At 55.3% G+C, this 18497-nt stretch overlaps 2 long non-coding RNA genes across 2 annotated transcripts; one reads left to right on the top strand and one right to left on the bottom strand.

Moving 5' to 3' along the window:
• Positions 1-780: 780 nt before the first annotated feature.
• LOC109248134 (uncharacterized) lies at positions 781-2610 on the bottom strand. The gene is made up of 2 exons (XR_002071936.2): positions 2453-2610; positions 781-1812 (listed from the first exon to the last, which is right to left on the bottom strand). It is a non-coding gene; the product is annotated as an uncharacterized LOC109248134 (long non-coding RNA).
• A 753-nt stretch (positions 2611-3363) lies between these two features.
• On the top strand, positions 3364-4704 carry LOC109248019 (uncharacterized). The gene is made up of 2 exons (XR_002071910.2): positions 3364-3815; positions 4224-4704. It is a non-coding gene; the product is annotated as an uncharacterized LOC109248019 (long non-coding RNA).
• Positions 4705-18497: the final 13793 nt, after the last annotated feature.

The raw sequence follows: 18497 nt of genomic DNA, 5'->3' as shown, positions 1-18497 counted from the left end.
ATGGTATCCCCGTAAAAAGGGGAAATCAGGACACACGCGTGCATGCAGAGAAAACGCCACCCGAAGATTGGAATTATGCCCCCGTAAGCCAAGGAAGTGCCAGAGGTTAGAGAGAACGTGGGCCCGCTGACACCTTGACTGTGGACGACCAGCCCCCGGAGCTGTGAGGCAGCACATTTCCGTTGTTGGAGCCGTTCCGTCCATGATACTCCACTACAGCAGCGCTGGGAAATGAATCCGGTCTCTTAGACGATGAGCAGGGTCGGGGTAGTAGATGGAGGCACAGTTCACACATTGAGAACCCTAAGGCCGAGGTCATACCTTTCAGGCAGAACCCCGGTCTTCTATAAATTGCAGAGTCCCTCCTCGTGTCCTCAGACACTGAGCTAGCTGGGCAGGCCAGCTGGGTAGCTTCCCAGGGCACCAGTCTGTTAGAGGGTCCAAAATACCACTGGAATAAATAGAAATACCCCTGCCAGTTGACGCAAGTTTCCACAAGTTCCTACCAAAGTAAACAGCAGCCTTATATGGAAATTTAAAAAACACCCTGGCTGGCACTGACCCCTCTCTCTGGGTATTTTTGTAATACACACATACAGTTGCGATCAGCTGAAAATCTGAAACCAAATAAAGCATGGTGTTAACTTTCTTACTCACGGCAAACAATGATTCGTTTTCTTAGATGATTCGTAAGCAGTTTCAATAGGCTTCCCCCACCAAATTTTCTGACTTGGGAAATTGCCAAGGCGAGCCGATACGAGGAAAAGAACTACAAAAAAGTGTAAGACACTTTGCCCCTTTTTTAGACCATGAATTTTTCTACAGCCAGGGGAGGTAAATTAGCGAGTAGATCGGTCCGCGCATAAAACGTTTTAACTAATAAGTTTGGCGGAGTCCGCTTCTTAACCTACGGTGTCTTTTCTCCCCCCTCTTCCCCGCTAAGAGGATCAGCGATTGGAGCGCGGCACGTGGCCCCCCCGGAATACAGACCCCACGTCCCAGCCCCTCACAGCTAAGAGCGACCACGTGGGTGAGTTTTGGCCAATAGGCTATAATCCGAAGTATCACAATTCAGTTCTGGGGACCCTCTACTGCTTCTTCCTGGTCCTTTCTCCTCTCCGATGGCCGGAATGTCACTGTAGCAGTCAGTTGGGACCAACAGGTGACCTGGGGACGGGAGGCCATGCCTGGCAAAGCGACGGTCTGGGTCCCTAAGGACTTAATAAACCAGGGCTCGCATGTCACACATAAGCCTGCTCGTGAGAGAGGAACACACCTCCATCTTGTTTTACATGGTGGGAAATGTATTGGTGGGAAATCCATTTTTTTCCTTCGGTGGAGGGGCACCAAATTATTCCCCTGTGCAGAGTCTTGGTCTGGCCTCAGCCAGAGAGAAAGCACGGCGTTCTCTCCTGGTCTGGCTCCCACGAAGGCTGTAGGTGGTGTGATGGCGGTCCTGTGGGAAGAGAGACCACGCATCGCGAAGGGTAGAGCCGTACGTCCCGAGTCCTGTGGGAATGAGAAGGGCGCTGGGAGCCGCTGCGGCGATTCTCAAGCATGGCTGCCAAGCCTTTGACTTTCCTGCCGTCGAGAGGTGGGTTCCAATCCCTTACCCTTGAATAAGGCCAGCCCCTGTGACCGCCTTCTAATAAAGAGAATCTGGTGGGAGTGATGGCGGGTGACTTCCAAAGCTGGTTGGTAAGGCTTCCGTTTGGTACTCTCTCATTGGCCATCACAGAGGTTTCTAGAAAGTTCCAGCCTCGTTTCAGTGGGCTCCTGAGAAGAAAGCAGGGGTCCTGGGCCACACCTGGCCTGGGGGATGAAAGGGGGGACAGGTTGGTGGTTCAAGTGCCCGAAGGGGGGGCGGGGGCAGGGCAGAAGAATCCGGCAGCCCCTTCCTGCCTGGAAGTTGTATTGTGCCCACAGAGACGTGGGAGAAAATGAATCTCAGGCCAGAACCCCAGCCCCAGGGCCCACACACAGAGCCCTCTACTCCCCCTCTTGCCATCTGACACTTCTCCTTCTAGGGCTCACCCAAGAGAGCCTGGGTTTCATTTCATTAAGGTCAGCAGTATTGCCTAGGTGCGCCCAGACATTTCCAGGAAGATTTCTTTAAAAATTTTTTGTTTAATTTTTAAAATTTTTAAAAAATATTTTAAAATTTTTTTTAATTTTTTTATTTATTTTTGAGACAGAGAGAGACAGAGCATGAACGGGGGAAAAGCAGAGAGAGAGGGAGACACAGAATCCGAAACTGGCTCCAGGCTCCGAGCCGTCAGCACAGAGCCCGACGCGGGGCTTGAACCCACGGACCTCGAGATCGTGACCTGAGCCGAAGTCGGCCGCTTCACCGACGGAGCCACCCAGGCGCCCCTCCAGGAAGATTTCTTGACACGAATCCCCGAGTCCCAGCAGCATTCAGAGTGAAGAGACAGCTCCCGAGAAGACCTACCTGGTGGGAGAATGTCCACAGTGGTCTGCTGAGAGTCCAAGGCCCCTCCCTGCAATGGAACGAATGAATGAACTCTGTCTCCCCAAATTCCTATGTTGAAGCCCTAACCTCCCCCTGCCTCCGTGTGACTGAGGAGGTAGCTGAGGTTTGAGCTCGTGAGGGCGGGGCCCTCATTCAGCAGGACTGGGGTCCTTTCCAGAAGGGTGCTATTTGAGCCCCCCAGTCCGTGGTGAGGATGGCTTGACGTGCTGTCTCTCCCACATTCCCCTCCTCTTTGTTTCTCTCAGGCCGACTAAGACATCCCCTGAGAGAAACAAAGACGAGGGGGATGTGGGAGAGACAGCACGTCAAGCCATCCTCACTTTGCTGGTGGTGACAGAGGCACACGCCCAGCAGCACGGTCCCACGCGGGATTCCCGGCAGGCAGCGTGACTTGCGGTGACGTTTGCAGGAAACGGCCCATCCTTGCGTCTCTCCCCTGAAATTGCCCCCTGGGGTTAAGCGTTGCCCTCTCCTTCCAGTCGACTGTCAGACCCAAAAGTCCAGAAGGGCGCCACACCCTCCCTGTGCACTGACCTGCGGGGCAGCAGCTCTAGGGGTGGTGACCACAGCCCTCGGGCCACGGCGCGGGGCGGGGGAGTCGGCATGGGTAGACAACTGCCTGACTTGCCCTCCCCTCCCGCATGCTTCCCGGTCACCTGGCAGACTGTCCCCAGCTCGGAACAAGCCCACCTACCTCCCTGCTAGTGGCCGGGCTGGGCTGGCAATTCCTGCCTCTCTGCACCCGCCAACATCCGGGCTGCTGTTGTGCTTTGAATGTAAGTATATTTCTGTCTGATTCCCTACCCCCTACCCCTCGGCCCCCAATACCTGAAGGGGAGGGAAGGAAGGAAGGAAGGAAGGAAGGAAGGCAGGAAGGAAGGAGTGAAGGATGGGAGAGGGAGGGAAGCATCTGTACTTCAGGGCTCAGAGATCCCTCCACCTCCCTACTCCATCTCAGCATGCTTTCTCGATGTTTCCTGTCGCTCCCCCCTTAAGGGCGCGACGCAGGGAACCCTGAGCCACCCTGTTGCCATCTGCTCTATTTGTGTGCCCAAGCCCAGCAAAGCTGCACTGTGGCCAACACAGACGATCTGGCAGGACTCCAAGACTTCTGGGTTAGAACCCCAGCTTGCAATGCACCAGCGAGCAATACTTTGTCATGCATTCATCCAGCAAATTCTTGATCAATATTCACCCCACCGCTGCGGGCCAGGCTCTGCGCTAGAAGCACAGGCACAGCACTGAGCGAGGTGCACGGGGTCCCTGCTTTCTTCTTCTGGGAGAGACGGACAACAAGCAAATGAGCAAACGGCAGGTGGTGGTAAGTCCTACGCTGAGACCACAAACGGGACGCTTTGGTGGGACGACTGGGGGGCGACTTTAGGCGGGTGGCCAGAGAAGACCTCTCTCAGGGGACCTGTGAGGCGAACTGCGAAAGACACAAAGAAGTAGGCCCACGTTGAGTGGGTGGAAAAGCATTCTAGGCCGAGGGAACTGCTATTACGAAGGCAGGGCCTCAGGAGGGGGTGGGGGGGGGATGAACTTGGCACGTTCTGGCAAGAGCAGGACGGCCCGCGTGCCTCGGGTTCCCAGAAAGGTGATAAGGAGGCGACAGCACTTTAACAGAGGCCAGATCACAGAGGTTCCGGGGACACCAAGATAAGTCATCAGGATTTCAACTGGGGTTAGGGACAGGAGGTGACCTAATCACATTTCCTGTTTTTAAAAGATTGCTCTGCCCATAAGATGCCTATTCATTACAAAGAAAAAAATAGTAACACAGTACAGAAACCTGGCAGACAGCACCGTAACCAAGTGATCAAAGTAAACACCACCAGTAATGGATCAAATGGACATCATGTGCCTCCCAATACGATGCCCTGAGAAGGACACACATCGCCTCGGCGGGGTTTCTGCCCAACACACAGAACCTGAATCTAGTCACAGGAAACATCAGACGAAGCCAAACTAAGCGATAGTCCACACAAAGAATCCCGGCCTATACTTTTCAGAAGTGTTCATGTCACAAAAGGCAAAGACAGACTAAGGGACCACGCCAGATTAAAGGAGATTAAAAAGGCACAATAACTGAATACAATGTATGACTCGAGATTAGATCCTGGGCCAGAAAAAGATTTGATTTCTTTTCTTACGAAGGACATTAGTGGGACAACTAATGAGAATTTGAATAAGAACTGTCAATCAGGTAACAGGACTGCTTCCCTGTTCATTTCCTGATTTTGATCAACTAGACTGTGGTTATTTTACGACAATGTCCTTCATTTTGCACTTTGAGGGAATGCAAGTGAAATATTTAGGGGCAAAGGAGCATCGTGTCCGCCACTTGATCTCGAAAGATTCAGGGGGAGAGCGGCAGGCGTGTGTGTGTGTGTGTGTGTGTGTGTGTGTGGAGAGAGCGTGCACGCTTGCAAATTGGTAAAAATTGGCCAAAAACGCTTGGGGAGTCTGGTGACTTTCCTTTGCAGCCACGCTGAAAAGCAATCAAAGTGAAAGCCCAGGGCAGCGGGGCCAGCGGGGCCTGCACGCAGCCCCAGGAGGTCTGTCAAGGAAGGGGGCAGACCGGCCAAGGCCCCTGCTGCCTTGTCACCTGCATCTCCGGGTATTCCCCCCCTCCCACTGCCTGTGCCCCCCCCCCCCCTCGGCCAGCCTCAGCCCCTCAGGAAATACGGCTCTCCGGGCCCCAGCAGGCCTTTGCCAAGATCCTTTTGACCTTAGCCAGGGCAGGCCAGGGCTCGGTTCTGAAAGAAGAAAGGAACAAGGCTTCCTCCGGGGCCTGCCCCTCCCGGCTTGGTGCAGGCGACGCGTGGCGCAGCCAGCGAGGCTGTCTAAACAAGCAGGGCTTTAGCTGCACACCAGGTGCCACGCTCATTAAACAGGGGCCAGCCGTGGGGCTAATCTGACAGGGCGGCCACCAGACGCCCGGTTCCCGCAGGTGGACGGGCGCGCCCCGGCCCCAGGCACGTCTCAGGAAGCCGGGTGGCTGATGATTCCGGACAAATGTGCCGGCGGCTGCCCCGGGGACAGAAGAAGCCCGCCTCTCCCGCCCTCCCTTATCGGGCCTGCGGACACACCGGGCTGTCGGGAAGGACGGGGGAGGCCCACACACCCCACATGTGATGGACCTCCTCGCCCTGCTTAGCGGTTCACAATTTGACACCCACAGCCCGCTTCGCTGGATTAGAGGCATTCACGGCTGGCAGGAAAAGGAGGCCCCAGCATAGACGTGGTGATAGATTGCTATCAGCAGGCCCCTCGGAGAGCCTGTTGCTATATTGTTTGGAGAAGCCTCTCACGGAGGCGGCCGAGGCGTGGTGACTCAGACGCTCCAGAATCGGGAGAAGCCAGGACCGCGGGTCTGGGTGGGGATGTGGGCCTGTGTGTCGGGCCCGGCCCCTGGCGCCCGGCCAGCCGGGAGGCCGGGAGGCCGGAGGTCTGTAGGCTCATAAAAAGAAAGCGCTCGTTCCTCTGCCGGACGAGAATGCTCCAGGTTTGGTGGGGAGAGAAGGGCGCCATCCCACAGGCCGGGAGGCCGGCGGCCACATCAGGGAAGGACCCCGCCGCTGACTTACCTGCAGGTGTCCCAGCTGCCGGGCGCAGGGAGACGGAAGGACTTAGCCTGAGCTCCCCTCCCCCCGCCCCCGCGCATACCTACCCACCGCCTCCCTATGGTAGCGAGGCCTCTGGGAAACTTGGAAAGAGAAAACAACGATGACCCACGCCTTCCGAGTTAGCCAGGCCCCTCAGGCCTCAGGGCTCATGCGTTCTGCCCAGGGTGGGGCAAGCCTGTGATGTTTCCCGGATTGTTCAGAGACTCTCCCCTCTCGGCTGGAAATGGCACGGCACCCGGCAGGGATTCTCGAACTATCTGAGGATGTGGGACCGGTCTTGTTTGTGTTGGTTTGTTTGTTAATTAATTTCAATCCGTCACGGGCGGATACTTTTGTCAAGTACAATAAATATGAGTTGCTAGAAAAAGGAAGTGAAGAAGAAACACGAGCTACAAAATACAAGCCCGAACTTTCATCGTTCGATCGTCTAACAGACATAAACATCCTGTCAAGTTGCCGTCAAGGTGGCTAAACGCTGGCTCCCAATTTCTGTGCTTAGCTCACCGTGGACAGGGGCCAGTTTGTGGCCTGGCGCTGTAACGCCAGGTCAGAGCGTGTGGGTTGTCATCCCACTTCTGTCGCTCACCGGCTACGTGGCTTCCCCCTCGGAGCCACCACGTTCGTGCCCGGGTGCTCTTATATTTCCACGTGCCCTGTACTGCTCTCCCACAGGGTGGCGTCGGGGCGTATGGGGGAGGAGAACGGAACTCACGCCACCACCTCTCACACTTCAATGTGCACACAAATCCCCTGGGGAGACTTAACTTCCTGCACAGCCGGGGGGGGGGGGGGGGCAAGATTCTGCCTTCTTACCAAGGTTCCAGGTAATTCAGGGGCTGCCGGTCCTGAGGCCACACTTCTGAATAGCTTCTGAAGGATGAGGGCTTATGGGACCTCGTGCAGAGTGAGGAGTCAGGTCCTAGCGGATCGCCGCACAGGCCCCTCCCCCCGGAAGGTTCCAGGTCTCTGCCGCGGAGTGTCTGGTCTTGGCCGCCCCTGGAATGGGGATTGCTGAAGTGCGGACAGCCCCCCCCCCCCCCCACCACCACCACCTCCCTGACTTAAGTATGCGCCCAGAGAACTGGTCCAGCCACCTGGGTGCAGTCAGAGACCCGTCACCCCAGCCAGCTCCGTCTCCCCTCAGCAATCATGGGTGCCGTGGAACCCGCGAAGACTCGGTGACATTCCCCCATCTGGCCCTGGGCCTCGGCCCACTGGCCTCAACACAGCTACGTTACTTCCACCAACGGAAGCTCCAGCGCCATCGCCAGCCGCCAAGCAACAAGGACGGCTCTGCTCAGCACACGGTGCCGCCGCTCCGAGTTCTCTGATGTGGAGCCCGCCGGACGAGTACGGGCTGCAGGCTCCACACTGTCCTCCCAGAGCCCCCAACACAGCCAGACGTTGCTATGCCGCTGCCCGAGACATGCCCTTCACTTCTCAAATATCCCCCCTCCCGCCAGATCCCCGAGCGGGTGAGCGGAACTCCTTCAGAATGCTTCCCCAGCCTCAGCCCCATCTTCCCGCCACCCTCCCACCGTCCTCCCGAAGCAGAAGGAATAGCCTCTCCCCATCCCTCTTCCTGTCTGGTTGGGATTTCCCTCTCAACATAAAGGAAGAAGTGAAGGGATATAGGAAATCTTCTTCTCTCCGGACGATGCCTGACTTCTGCCCAGTTTCCCCCTCCCCACCCCCCGCCAGTTTCCTCCCTGTGGGTTGAAACACAGTCTGATTTGACCAGAGCTAAGCAATGGCCTCCATGGTGAACAGCACCCCACTTGTAAACACTGTCCCGAATGATCCATCCTTGCCCCGTGAGAAATGAAGGTGTCTCTCATTAGCCCCAAGAAACCACAAAGCGCTAGTCTCTTAGCAACTTGGAAAAGGAGCACGCTTCTTTTTTTAATGTTTATTTATTTATTTTGAGAGAGAGAGAGAGACAGAGAATCCCAAGCAGGCTCCATGCCGTCAGCGCAGAGCCCGGTGAGGGGCTCGATCCCACGAACCGTGAGATCATGACCTGCACCAAAATAAGGGTCGGACGCTCAACCTACTGAGCCACCCAGACGCCCCCAGGGGCACACTCCTTAAGGCCTCTGGGGCAGGTCTCAGATGATGGCACCATTCCACAGGTTATCAGGCAGCACCCACTGGGGGCAAGGCACCTGTCGGGGACTGGCGAGATAGCTGGCCCAGAGTTTCTTTCAAAGCACTTACAAGTGACATCATCATCCCTCGTGGCAGGCACTGCGACGCACCATCCAGCTTCCTTTGCAAGGTCTGACTCACCTACTGAGAGCTCTTGGCCAAGGCCACACCCTCCCGGGCAGCCCACACCCAATGACTGATGGGGAGTATCATCTGGGGACCGCTCTGAGGGGCCATTGGGCTACAGAGCTCCCCCTGGGCCCAGCTGAGGCTCCTCCCTCTGCCCACCCCAGTTCTGTCCTCACCCTTCCTCAGGTGTGGACCCCAACGGTCCTCCTTAATAAACACCCCGCAGCTAAACTCCATCTCAGAGTCTGTTTCTCAAAGAACCCAGCCCCCGTCACCCGCAGTGCCTGGGAGGTGGGAGATGGGAGGGGGGAGTGACCAGGAGATTTACCCAGGCCCATCCTGAGAAAGAGCGTGGCCGGACCTGGGGCAACCTCCAGCAAAAGTGGGGGCTGGCCCTCCAGGAAGGCAGGCCTCACTCTCTCCCTTCTTCGAGGAAAGCTGTGGAAGCAGCATCTGCTAGGCCACAACTGGGGGCGGGGGGGAGAGGGGTAGCGGGGAGCTAGGAGGGGTGGGAAGCAGGATGGTAGACAGGCCTGAGGGCAGGAGTGGGAAGAAGAGACACGGTGGGGCGAGGTGGCAGGGTGCAGACACGGGACCCAGGCCTGGCCCTTGGGAAACACAAGTCCCCCCCCCATCCAAGTTGGGCTGGGTGACACTGACCAGATCCCTCCTCGCTCTGGGCCTGCCCCCTCACCTGTCAGATGAGGGAGTGCCTCTGTGGATGAGGTGGCCCGTGAGGCCTCCTGCCTCTGGCGTGCTGGCCTCGTGCTAGGCCGTGCCTGCGGCCCCGGGCCTCACAGACATAGCCCAGATTGCTGAGAAAGCACAGCAGAATTCAGCAAGGGGACATTGGCCCTCTCCGTTTCTGGTGGGCCAGGAGGAGTCTGGTTGTTATGGGTCGAACTGTGTCCCCGTGAAAATCATACGTTGAAGCCCAAACCCCCCAGGACTTCAGAATGTGACTATATCCGAGATAAGGCCTTTACAGAGGTGATTCAGGTACAATGAGGTCATTGGGGTGGGCCCCAATCCAATCTGACCGGTGTCCTTATAAAAGAGGACATTAGGACACAGACATGCACAGAGAGAAGATGTGAGGACGTAGGGAAGGGACGACCATCTACAAGCCAACGAGAGAAGGAGGCGTCAGAAAAAACCAACGCTGCTGACCCCTCGATCCCAGACTTACGGCCTCCAGAACTTCGAGAAAAGTACGTGTGTTGTTTCAGCCACCCAGGCTGCGGTCTCGCTAGGACAGCCGGAGCACGAGAACAGGCTGGTCAGTTAAACGTATAGACAACCCCAAACCTAGCCCTGGAAGGCTTTGCTCCGCATCGGGAGGCCCGGACACTCCTGAGGGATTCCTGGCTGAGCAAGCATGCTTGGGCTTTGGGCCGGGCACGGCTCCCACTCACCACACGCCAGGCTCCGGGAGGGCTGCGTGGGGCGGGAAGTTGCGTGCGGATTGCAGAGCCGAGAGCGATCGGGTGGGGCCCCGACCGTGTGGTTGACAACCTCACACCGTGTACAGCCCGGCCTGGGTGTTCCGCACCAAGGAGGGAGAGGAGAGAATGTTCTGACGGGCCGTGGACCACCACCGCTGTCTGGGTCTGTTTCCTTACCTCTGAGGAGATTTTCCAATAGGCGTGTGGTTCATCGCTCACTGCGAAATACAATCAGAGACGTAATAAGCTGTCCTCGCGGCCCAGACTTGGGGAGGGTCCACGGCCCCACCATGGCCTGCTTTGCCCACTCAGGGCAGCCCGGGATGTCTCCGAAGGGAGGCCCAGGACCACTCCCAAGGCTCCAAGAGCCGATTCTGCTTAGGAAAGGCCTTTCTCTAAATATTTTCTCTCCAGGTTTGGCTGGAGACAGTCACAGCCCGTCAGGGGGCTTGGAGAGCAAGCCTGCCAAGAGCCTCTGAGGACCGCCTTTGTAAAGAGAACCCCAGGAGCAGGGCTGGCCCACACCCAGGCAGCAACGGGACAGGCCCCCCCTCCCCTCCCTGGGTTCAAGCCAGGGCACCCACTGCGGCCGGGAGTTCTAGGCCCAGGCAGACCCCAGAAAACAGCCCACAGCCCTCCAGTCAGCTGCCGTGTGTTTGTTTTTACAGCTGGTCCTCCCGCTCCGCTGTTCCAGTGAGCAAAGGAATCTGTTTGTCTGAGAAAAAGAATGTGGCAGAGAAGGCGGGAGACGGCCCCGGGGCAGCCCCGACGGACTCAGCAGCTACAGAGCTCGCCAAATCCAGCCAGACGCCCAGGAGAGTCACCCAAAGGCCTAGAGGCCAAGGTCACGGACTCAGAGACACCATCCCCTCCTCCCCCTCCAGATGGCCCTGCTCCTTGGTGGGCCAGGGCTTTGCCCAGAGTCCTCAAGGCAGGTACCAGGCTGGCAGCCTAAGTGCACGGAACAGGGACCCACCCTCCTGAGGCATTTTATTTGCTTCTCTCTCATTCACACACACACACACACACACACACACACACATTGAGAAGGAGGTCAGTCAGCTGTGTGTATGAGACAAGCACACGGGACTGAAAGCCAGCAAGCCCGTAGACCAGCTCAGGGAGGCCATCTGCCACACTGGAGTTCCAGCGAGAGCCCTCAGACCTGTCCTCTTTGTTCTAGAGAATTCTGGGAGGTCCAGCAGGAAGCCAGGCAAGAATCAGCTCAAAGTCACCCTCATTTGGGTGGTCTTGGTCAGGTGTCCCTACACCTGATATCCACATGTACCCATACACCCTCACCAACCCCCTGGGCTGACCAAGAAGTTGCCCCGGAGGCTGGGACAGGGGTAGAAGGGACACATCGTTTCCGGGTAAATTTTCTAGATTACAGCAGGCCCTTGCCCTTAAGTCGTCAGATTTGGGTTAGAAAATTCCCCCACTGCTATTGTGATCTGGCTTGTGTTAAATCCCTCAGAGGTGTCGGGGAAGAATGTATAACAACTAATCCACCCCCTAAATCTTTCCCGGTCAGATTAATAATCAGGCATTTCTGTGAAGCCCTCAGGCGGGGCCCTCATGCTCTTGGAGAATGTTCTGTCTTACTGGGTCCCCTGTCCTGGTTGCCCCTTACCTGGCACCTGAGGCTGGAATCTTCAAGGCTCCCCAGCTAGCCTGTGATGAAGTCAGCCTGTCAGGGTGTGCAGCTGGGGGAAGAGGTTGGGGTAGAAATAGCCACGGCGGGGCGCCTGGGTGGATCAGTGGGTTGAGCGACCGACTTCGGCTCAGGTCACGATCTCACGGTCTGTGAGTTCAAGCCCCGCATCGGGCTCCGTGCTGACAGCTCAGAGCCTGGAACCTGCTTCGGGTTCTGTGTCTCCCTCTCTCTCTGCCCCTCCCCCACTCGCGCTGTCTCTCCATCTCTCAAAAACAAATACACATCAAAAAAGTTAAAAAAAAAAAACAAAAACAAAAAACCAGCCGCACCAACACACACACATGCACACACGTGTGCCGGTCGGACGCTCAACCACCTGAACCACACAGGTGCCCTTAAAATGAGGATATTAATACCTGCCTCAGTCCCCAAAGGCTTGGTCTAAGCATTAAAAGTAATAGGGGGGCCTTCCTACCACAGCCACCGATCCATAGCAGGGGTAGTTAGCCATATTTGCTTTTCTTGAGGTAAAATTCACATCACGTAAAATTCGCCACGCGAAGCATCTCAGAATGTACACGTCGGCGGCATTCGGTGCCTTTACAACGTTGTGCAAGCCTCACCGCTCTGCAAGGCTAGAACATTTCATCTCCCGACAAGAAATCCGGTACCCATGAAGCAGCCACTCTCCCTTCTCCCCTCCCCTCCCCCGCCCCCGACAACTACCGATCTCCTTCCGGTTCCTGTAGACGTGCCGACTGCGGACACCTCATACAAATGGAATCACACAATAGGTGGCCTTGTGTCCCTGGCTTCTGTCACTCAGCATCGCGTCTTCAAGGTCCATCCAGGATGTAGCAGCTGAGTCTTTTATTCCTTTCTGTGGCGGGATGCTAACACCGCGTGGCTAGACCTCGTTTCGTGGACCCCTTCGCCAGCTGATGAACATTTGGGCCGTTTCTATTCGGGGCGGGCTCTCCATGAACATGCGTGCCCACGTTTTTTGGGTGGACGCACGTTTTCGATTCCCTCGGGTACACGCTTCCGCATGAAATTGCTAATCCCACAGCAAGTCCGCGTTTAACTTTTTGAGGCCCTGCCTCTCGTCCGCAGCAGCTACACCGGTTATGTTCCCACGGGGTTTCTATTTCTCCACATCCTTGCCAACACTTGTTATTTTCCTTTTTTTTTTTTTTTTTTCGTAAATCCTAGCCATCCTCACTGCGGTGTCGATTTGCATTTCCCTAATGACTAACGGCGTTGGAGCCTCTTTTCATGTGCTTCCTGGCCCGTGTGTTTTTTTCAGATGTCAGTCATTCCCAGCAATAATTACCCTGGGATTCAGCCAGTACACAAGAGTGGATGGAGTTCAACAGGAGAGGGGATTCGAGAATGCCCCGACCTCCATCCCCTCGGTCCGGATGTCAGAGCCACTGGATGGCTTCAAGAGCCCGGAGCGTGAGGCCACCACGGTGGCTGGCTTCGTCGACAGCCCACCGTAGGAAGAGGAAGGGCGTATCCTAGCAGCTCATTTACCTACTTTTTCCCTTCCTTCGGATAAATTCCAGAAGGAAGGCCACCAAGACACAGGGGACAGCAGTCATCACTGCACCCGTTTAAACTGCCACGAGCTACACACCCGTGGATTCTCACTATCCTGACCTCTCCAGCGGTGGCTGTTGTGGGCACAACGCTTTAAATGTTTTTGGGCACTGGACATAAAATTGTCTTCTATTTTTGGATTATGTTCACGTAACAGAAACCTAGAAATTAAATGTATATCTTATATTTCCCTTTTCAGCTACCTGTGGATTTTGCTCATTTACTAAGATCAAGTCATAAAATGAGCTCTTTCATGAAATGACTGAATCAGCTATACGTATTGTCCTCAATCAGGTTTCCCTTTATAATTTGATTGGAGCGTGGCTTAGTTTTTTTTCGTCTTTGCGTTAAGCATTTTTGATGATCTGTGCAGCTAACCTTTATTTTCTATTTTCTGATTCCTTCTATCACATCCAAACTTAAAACGTCCTTCCCCGGGGGCAGAACATTGTTTTAAGATGAGATTCTTCAGAGAAGAATGTTCCAGCTCCCGGGAAATCACAAAATCCCTCACACAGGTTAGAGGACATCTGTTTCTTCCTGTCCCCAAGGTCCTTCCAGGGAGGGGGGATGGTTTAGCATCACAGTTAAGAGCACGGGCTCTGGGGGCACCTGGGGGGCTCAGTCGGTTGAGCGTCCGACTTCGGCCCGGGTCATGATCTCAAAGTTTGTGAGTTCGAGCCCCACGTCGGGCTCTGTGCTGACAGCTCAGAGCCTGGAGCCTGCTTTGGATTCTGTGTCTCCCTCTCTGCCCCTCCCCTGCTCACGGTCTGTCTGTCTGTCTCTCTCTCTCTCTTTCAAAAATGATAAAAATTAATATTAAAAAAAAAAAAGAGCAGGGGGTCTGGAGCCAGACGGCTGGATTTGCCCCAGCTCTGTTGAATAGGGTTATTGAGAAGATTAAAGTGTACCCTAAGTTCATCTAAGGAACGCTTAGATCTGGCCAGGGTCGCCAATGTCCCACGGTAAGTGAAGTAGAAGGAGGCCCCAGGTATTCTTTCTGGTGCTGCCCAAAGAGAGGGCTACGCACAGGTCCAAGCCCACGGCAGCTGCAAGTGAAAATGGTCACTAGGTCAGGGCTCCTGTTCTGTCCTCTCCCCCACCCGGCCCCCACCCCCGGGTGCCCAGTCCCTGGAATTTTAAGTGGCCTGGAATTAGAAACTCTGTTAACGAGAGGAGCCCTGGGAGAGAGAGGCCTGGGGTTGGGCGGGGGAAGGGATTCAAATGCTTGTGACTTTCAGGTGAGGGACTCAGCTCCCCAGGAAGCCAGTCAGCAGGGGGATGGTGACGCGGCCTCAGCCAGACAAGCTGGGGGAAGGGGTGGTGCTGAGCCCCGGGAGTCTCTGCTGTCGAAAACAATGATCCCCATGTTTCTTCAACCCGGGTGGAGTTGAAGTCCCTCAGCTTAAAATTCCTAACCCTCCCCAACCACCCACAAACATCCTGCAACGGAGTAGCTGATAATGATAACCGCGGCCTCGCCTTGGCTTTGCAAACGGGTCTTACGTTCGCCGTCCGAGAGTCATTCCTCTTGTGAGGCAAGGAAGCTGAGTGCTGTGGCTTCCATTTTACAGAAGAGGCGACTGAGGCCCAAAAAAGGAAACACCGAGGCCAAGGTGTGGTCAAAGTGGGTCTTGAGCCAAAGGTTCTAAATCTTCGCCAAAAGCAGTGTCTTTGGCACCTCAGAAGCCCCGGGAGAACCCCAGGTGCCCACCCTGCCCCAGATTTCTGATTTAGTGGGTCTAACCCGGGGCCAAGAATTAACTTTTTTTTTTGCCCCCATCTTTATTGAGGTATCACTGACAAATAAAAAGTTGTGTATATTTCAGACGTTCGACTTAATGTTTTGATGTACATTGTGAAATCACCATCACAGTCATCCAAGAGAAATGAAATCAGTGTCCCGAAGAGAATTCATTTTTCTTGTTTTTTAAGTTTATTTATTTATTTCGAGCGCGTGCGCGAGAGAGAGACAGAGCAGAGAGAGAGAGGGAGAGAGAGAGAATCCCAGGCGGGTTCCGCAGCATATCAGCACAGAGCCTGACGCCGGGCTCGAACTCACGAACCGCGAGATCATGACCCGAGCCGAAGTCAGACGCTTAGCCGACTGAGCCACCCAGGCGCCCCGAGAATGCACTTTTCTAACAAGCTTCCAGGTGACACTGATGCCGTAGGGCTGGGGTGCGCACTTGGGAGAATCGCTCCAGCAGCTCTGGGTGGACAGATTTGGGTGTCTTCCAGAGAATCTGTGAACGGCAGCATCTCCGAAACAGAAGGCAGGAGCAGCAGCATCCAGCTGCGGGGTGTTTCACACATCAGGGAAGGCGCTTGGACGGAGAGGCTGGGGTAGTCCGGGCCGGGGACCTGAGCACAGGGGGTTAATTCTCAGTTCCTGCTGGGGAGTCCACGTGACTGGGAAGGAAGCAGGTGGAATGATTGCTTATATACAGAACCATCAAGGTCTTGGCTGTGTAAAACCCAATCATTACTTCCAGGTAGTAATGCGTTTTAGGCAATGTCTTCTGCTTATGCTCAGCAATGCATGAGTCTCAGAGCGGTGGCCAGAGAAATGGCGAGTTGTCGGATATTGAGCGAGTGATAATGGAATCCAGGAGGTGGAAATTACACGTCGAAAAGTAAAATCGATGCCCCGACTGTGAAATGACGGAATGCCTGGTGAGGAACCGTGCAGAGATGTCCCCCCTCCTCCGACCGCCCCCTCGCTCGGCACCGACCCTTAAGATGCTCATCAGTTCCGAAGTTCCTTGAGGGCAGGGACCGTGTTTGAATCATGGGGGTAATCATACCAGGTCAGGGCAGAAACGGACCTCAGACAGCTTCCAGCCCTGGAATGGCAAATCGGGTGCCAGCTCGGACCATTTAGCGGTGGCTGCCTGAAGTCTCTTGGCTCCGTGGGGCGCTGAGCCATCAGCAATTAGCCATTCTCACCACGGGGCTGGGGAGGGGACGCTACACGATACAAGACAGCACTTTGCTCGGATTAGCCAATCCAGTCTAGTCCTTCCTGCCCCGCTGACGGGCGAGGGAAGGACCTCTCCACCGCCCGTCCGTGTCCGCAGCGTGCCCCTGTCCCCTAGCAGCCACTGCCTGCCAGGCCAAGGGGTTTGTGCATATGACTCAAGGGTCCACCACCCTGGATGGGAGAAAAAAAAAAAAATGACATCTTCGGTTTTACTAACCTCTAACTGAAATCGAGCACTTCCTTCCATTGTGAGCGTGGGCAACAAACCAGGGTAGCATCAGCAGTCGCTATGACTGTCACCAGTAGAAACCACAGCTATCTTTACAGCACATCAGAGTCACTGCAGATCTCGCCACAGATCGCTTACACTCCTCACTAGGATGAAATGATAGCAGTTATTAGATCTGCCCCGAAATCTCGTTGCTGAAGGCATTTGTAAAGAAGCACACATATTTACTGCATCACAAAGTCGTTTGAAAATATTTGGGCGGCTGCGTCCCAGTGGGATTGCTTCCTCTGTAATCCCGGCGTATACCTTTAAGCACGTTATTCTGAGAAGGGGTCCGCCGGCTTCATCAGACGCCAAAGGGGCGCGTGGTCCGCAACAAAAGGGTAAACCGCCCCCCCCCCTCCACCAGCATGTGCTGACGGCAAGTCCCGGGCGCCGGGGCCCCTCCGGGGGGCCTGGGCTTCAGTCGGAAAAGCGGATGTGGGCGACACGGGCCGCCTTTGGTACCTTGTATACTTTGCCGTGACTTGGCGGCGACTGGCAGTTGAGACAGTGTGTGAACTGGCTGCTCTCCACTCTGGGGAGACAGCTGACCTCGGGGGCTCGCTGAGCCCAGATGCCCAGACGGTGACAGCTCTGGTCCCGTGCCAGGGCCTCCCCGGTTTGGCCTTCCACAGCGATGGCCAGTCTGGGTCACAGACGCGGCAGCCTGATGCTCGGCTCCGGCCTTTTTCTTTCCCTCGCGGCAGCCCTTCCCTTCCACCGTGCTGTCCCCCAGGAGCCTGAAGGACAGGCTTCAGGGCTCTCACGCTGCCGCGTCTGGATGCCTGTTTTCTCGGCCTCGGGGCGGGGGAGACAGACAAGCTGGAGATTTCAATCACGGATCGCAAGCCGCAGCACCGTTTCCGTTTCATCTCCAAAATGCATCTCTCCCCCTTCCTCCAGACATGCAGATGCTAAATTCTAGGCTATTAGCCCAGAAAAGCACGTCAGAAAACTGTCTGTTGCTCACACCCTCCCTCCCTTCACTTTACAAAGCAGGACACGGGCTGCGAAAGGCAGCATGGCCCGCCCGCGTGGCACAGACTTGGAACCGGCAAGCCAGTCCTTTCCCCACCGTTGCACAGCCTCATAAATAATGTAAGATTTTGGCATCGTAACCATCTGTCTTAGGCCAGTGAAAAATAAAACCGCAAACCTGTTTCTATTCAAAATCACTGTTTGATTAAGTTGGGGGGGGGGGGAGTTGTGGAATCGGGGCCACCGCCGCTGCCCCCTGTTCACAGCGGCCTCTCCGTAACTGGCACAACTGGAGGGTCTGTGCCGAATTCTTGTTTGTTTTCATCTTCAAAGACCCCTCGAGGAATTCTAGAAGCGTGGGGTGAGAGCGACAGCCTCCCATTTTCCATCGGCATCGGAGAAAACGCGTCCAGGAAGCTTTCGGTTCAGAGGCTGCTCCTTCTTCCGAGGATAGAAGGCGCTTCAGTTAGTCAAGAACAGGCAAGCAGCTGTAACAAACATCCCGCAAATCCCAACGGCTTAACGGAACGTATGAAAGGTTTCTTCGTGAGCACCTGGGTGGCTCGGTCGGTTAGGCATCTGACTCCGGCTCGGGTCGTGATCTCACGGTCCGTGGGTTCAAGTCTCGCATCGGGCCCTGGGCTGACGGCGAGGAGCCTGGAGCCTGCTTCCGATTCTGTGTCTCCCTCTCTCCCTGCCCCTCCCCCGCTCGTGATCTGTTTCTCAAAAATAAAGAAGCGTTAAAAAAAAATTTTTTTTAAAGGCTTCTTTCTCACTCAGGTCACATGCCAATCAGGTGTTTGGGGGGGTCAGTCTTCCACAGGGTGACTCAGGGCCCAAGTTTCCTCCACCTGGTGGGAAATAGTACAACCAGCTTCAATATGTGGCTTCCAAGGTCCAAGCAGGCTAGGAAATGAAAATGAAGGATCCTGAATGGGAGATTTTTATGGTTGGGGTACATCACTTCCACCCAATTTCCATGGGCTAGAACTCTGGCACATGGTGCCAAGGAAGCCTAGACTCAAGAAGACAAGGCAATGGATTCCGTAGGAACAGGGTACTGTCCTTGCCACGGTCGTTAACGTTATACTATTATCTCCGTGAAAGTTCTTTCGGTTGCATGGGACAAACCAGCTTCAGCCGGGTGGGGGAAATGTTGGA

The sequence above is a fragment of the Panthera pardus genome, unplaced genomic scaffold (genome assembly GCF_024362965.1).
Source record: "Panthera pardus isolate Hobbes unplaced genomic scaffold, ASM2436296v1 HiC_scaffold_27, whole genome shotgun sequence".
In the NCBI taxonomy this organism is placed as follows: Eukaryota; Metazoa; Chordata; class Mammalia; order Carnivora; family Felidae; genus Panthera; species Panthera pardus.
This window is presented reverse-complemented; position numbering and strand designations above follow the sequence as displayed.